The sequence below is a fragment of the Hydra viridissima genome, unplaced genomic scaffold (assembly GCF_058129835.1).
Source record: "Hydra viridissima isolate aposymbiotic clone 2 unplaced genomic scaffold, HvirCarnegie_v1 scaffold_1, whole genome shotgun sequence".
In the NCBI taxonomy this organism is placed as follows: domain Eukaryota; kingdom Metazoa; phylum Cnidaria; class Hydrozoa; order Anthoathecata; family Hydridae; genus Hydra; species Hydra viridissima.
In genome coordinates this window covers 25,553,818-25,557,685 of record NW_028324300.1, presented here as the reverse complement: position 1 = coordinate 25,557,685, position 3,868 = coordinate 25,553,818, and the positions used below count along the sequence as shown (strand labels likewise).

Sequence of the window (3,868 nt, the reverse complement as noted above, 5' to 3'; positions counted from 1 at the left end):
AAGCTGTTAAGAGTTTGCTGCAAATCCATTGAAATCATATACTACACAGCACAGCATGTGGTGCACATCATAGACAAAAAGATAAATGTTCATTAGTAATTATTAGGAGTTTTTAAATTCTGTTGGATTCAGTGGTATTTGATTTCCTTGGAAATCGTTTAAGAAACACTGGGATCTTCACTGATAACCTCCGATTTCCACCTGTTTGAAAATTTTATCTGAAGATCGCCACAAACAACTTTTTTTCCGTTCCCGTAAAAATGATCTCGAAGTTTTGTTTACAAAACCACGAAACTTGTTTATGTAACCAAGCTTCATATAGAGTTCTTGAAGAATGATCACATTAAGAATGATGCAAATTAGAAGATCACGGCGTACTTTTTAATTACAGGCAATCCTGGAATATTTTAAGCAGAGTTAGAACAAAAGTACTCACTTCGAAAGCTTGCTTATCATAGCATATCTGGAGATAGAACCCACGTGATCAATCGACCAACAAAAAGATGTTTGTTAGAGTTCTAAAAATGAAAGTCACAACTCTTTTACAATTATTTGGGCAAATTAAATATGCGTTTCCTTTCTGCATGCTTACATAAAATGGTGGGGAATTTGTCGTATCATTTGCATAAAACATTTTAATTAAACTTCTCAGTGTCTTGAATTAGCAAAATTTTATGATAAAAAAAAAACCATTTCTGGCGATGTTTAAAATAAGATGAATTAGCTAATTGAACAGAAAAGAAAGCAAGAAGATGTTATTTAACACGTTTATCTTACTTAAAAGTTATCTTATAAAAAAGCTTCTGTATATATACGTATTGATGTAAAATCAAAAGAATGTTCTCCTATTACAACCGCTCTAAATTCTTTCTCTTCCCCAACTAAACTGTTCGAGATGACGGAGCGAACACGAAAAACAAAATAATCGCGGAGGAGAGCACATTCGCTTACAAAACTCGTTATATAATGACAACATCTTGAAAAAAAAGTGTTTCTATATAAAACCTAAAAACTGATTTAGTTTCCTATAAATTATGAGAAAAAGAAAATTGGAATATAGGTTATAATAATGAAATAAATTAAACTCACAAAAGAATTATTCTAATCTTCTCTTAAAATATTTTTATGTACTCTTGATCGAGCTTCTTTTTCCGATATGATTTTCTATTTCTTTTAACATTCTCGTCATATTTTTTTCCATTTTTTCATAAAATTTATGCCTCCCTCTTCCTCCCTAAAACGATGAGAGCTATTTTGAAAGAAGATAAAGGCAGATAATTTTCAACTTGTACAGCTATTCACGAAAGTTTAAACGATTGCAGAATTTTCAAATCTAATCTTCGGTTTTTCTTGAATAAAAATCTAACGGAAATAGATATCAAAATAATTATTTTTCCAATTTGGTAAATAGGTTATTTGTTAATAGAATAAAAAAAAGTAGGTTTCGACTCATCACTGTTTACTCAGAAATTTCATTAAAAGGTAGGTGATACAAATTAAGAGGTTTCACAAAAGTTTAAACAATTTTATTTAGGATCAATTATTTGCTAATTAATTGATAAATCCGCTGCGAAATTTTTTCTCGCAGCGAATTTATCAATTAATTAGCAAATAATTGAGTAGTTTTTCAATCAAAAAATTCATCAAAACATCATCAGGCAGCTTGTAATTCATTAAAAATCAACTTAAAATATTGTGAATTTCAAATTAATTTCAATTGCGTACAAATGGGTCGAAAATCAGTTTCTAGTGACATCAAATGGCAAGTTATTGGTATGGCGAGGACAAAAAATCACACAAACGTTCAAATAGGCAAAATACTAAACATTTCTGAAAATTGCGTTAGAAAAACCATCAAAACCTGGGAACTTACCAAGGACGTCTCCGACATGCCGCGTACTGGGAGACCATCCAAACTTAGCAACCGTGACAAAAATGGTATATTCAGTATGAGCAGAGAAAGCCCCAGACTCAGCCACAAAAAGCTAGCACAAATTTTCAATGAGTCAAAAAGTAATCCAAAAGTTAGCAGAGAGCTCATGACACGAACATTGTCGGACAAAGGTATTGGAACGTACATAGCTGCTAAAAAACCTATTCTTTTAATCACGGATAAACGTAAACAACGAGTGTAGTCCAAAGAAAGGCTGGACTGGTCTGTAGAACAGTGGGCAAAAGTTATTTGGAGTGATGAAGCTAACTTTCAAGTTGTAAATTTCAAGGGAAGAATCTATGTCAAAAGATTTGCAACTGAGAAATATTCAGACAGGTTTTTTCAACATCGTCGACAAGGCGGTGGAGGTTCGGTTAGCATCTGGGGATGTTTTTCTCACAAAGGTATAGGCTTCTGTGAGCTGTATGAAGGCCGAATTAATCAATACACCTACAAGATTACATTGGAAACGTATTTAGTTCCATCAATCAGACACTTGTATGGCAGAAGCAAGCAATTCATCTTTCAACAAGACGGGGCTTCAGCTCATACAGCACACTCAATCAAAGAATATTTTTTGAAAAAAAAGTTCAATGTGATGCCCTCGTGCCCTATATCACCAGATCTCAACCCAATTGAAAATACTTGGTCTTGGATCGACAATCAACTGACATACCATGAAGTTCAATCAACTCAGCATTTGAAACAACTTTTGAATGAGTACTGGCTGAAAGTTCCTCGCATAATGTGCATGAACTTAGTTGAATCAATGCATAAACGAGTTTATTTTTGCTATAAAAACAAAGGAGGACACTTCAAATATTAATTTAGCTTTTTTTTTCATTTTTTGTTCGAATGTTGCAATTCGTTTAAACTTTTGTGGTTCTTATTTTTCCTATAAGATTTTTTGTAATAGCTTTTTTCTAACTAAATATTAAAATTTTTATAACATGTTCATATTCATTTTAAAGCTAATTACTTTTTCTTTAATAAATAAAAAAATTAAGTCGATATCATTTTACAGTTTTTCTTTATTAAACAAAAACCAAACATACTTGATAAAAATTCTGCAATCGTTTAAACTTTCGTAAATAGCTGTATAGGTATGATTATTTTCCGGCGCTAAATAGCATGTATGTATTCTGATACAGTTATATGATTTCTTAAATGCTTCTGAAATTAGTAATAAATTGATTTCAGAATTTGCTACATCTTTTTCCATTTCACTTTATATTCATAACCTATCATATAAATAGCCTTTTTCATTTGAAACGTTACATTTATCATTTGCGCATTCTTTACTCATTTTCCAATTATATGATATCAAGTACATTTTTCCTTTTCTCCAGTTTCTGCAGTCAGTTTTAACATGCTGTCAAGCAAATTTCTTATTCCTAATCTTCTTCAATCATTTAAAATTAGTCGAAGTATGAGAACACAGTAATATTTCAGTTAAAAATCTCAACGTAAATGTTTAAACTGATGAAAATATGTGAAATGGTTTAACACGTTGTTGACGAAGTTTTGTTGACAAAACGACTTAAATCAGCACGATAAGCAACATGACAAATATAATCACAGAAAATTTGATTGAAAATTAAAGATAAACAGATTTTATTTCACAAAATTAAAAAGTGAAAAGCAACAATTTACATCAAATAAATTGGTATTTTTACAAAAAAAAAAGGCAAAACGATAAAAGAAAAAAAATATGAAAACTTGATTTGAAATCAAAAGTATCAAAAAGTATTTGTATTCAAAGAGAATTTTTAGCATAAAAAAGTTTTATGGCATAAAAAAACAATGTAACAACTTGTAACTGGGAAAATAAAAAAGTTATATATTTACATTATATATTTACATCATTTACATTTTCGTGTAGATTTTTTTTTTTGTAAAATATTTTTAAAAGGTGGAAAAAGCATTTCAATTCCG

The 3,868-nt window shown here is 30.3% G+C and overlaps 1 protein-coding gene across 1 annotated transcript in view; it reads right to left on the bottom strand.

The window, feature by feature from the left end:
* Nucleotides 1–691, bottom strand: part of LOC149894098 (uncharacterized) — a 90,940-nt gene extending 90,249 nt beyond the window's left edge. Inside the window, exon 1 of the mRNA XM_090077114.1 lies at nt 437–691. The gene's annotated coding sequence lies outside the window, so the exon portion shown is untranslated. The remainder of the gene's footprint in view (nt 1–436) is intronic.
* Between the last annotated feature and the right edge of the window lie 3,177 nt (nt 692–3,868).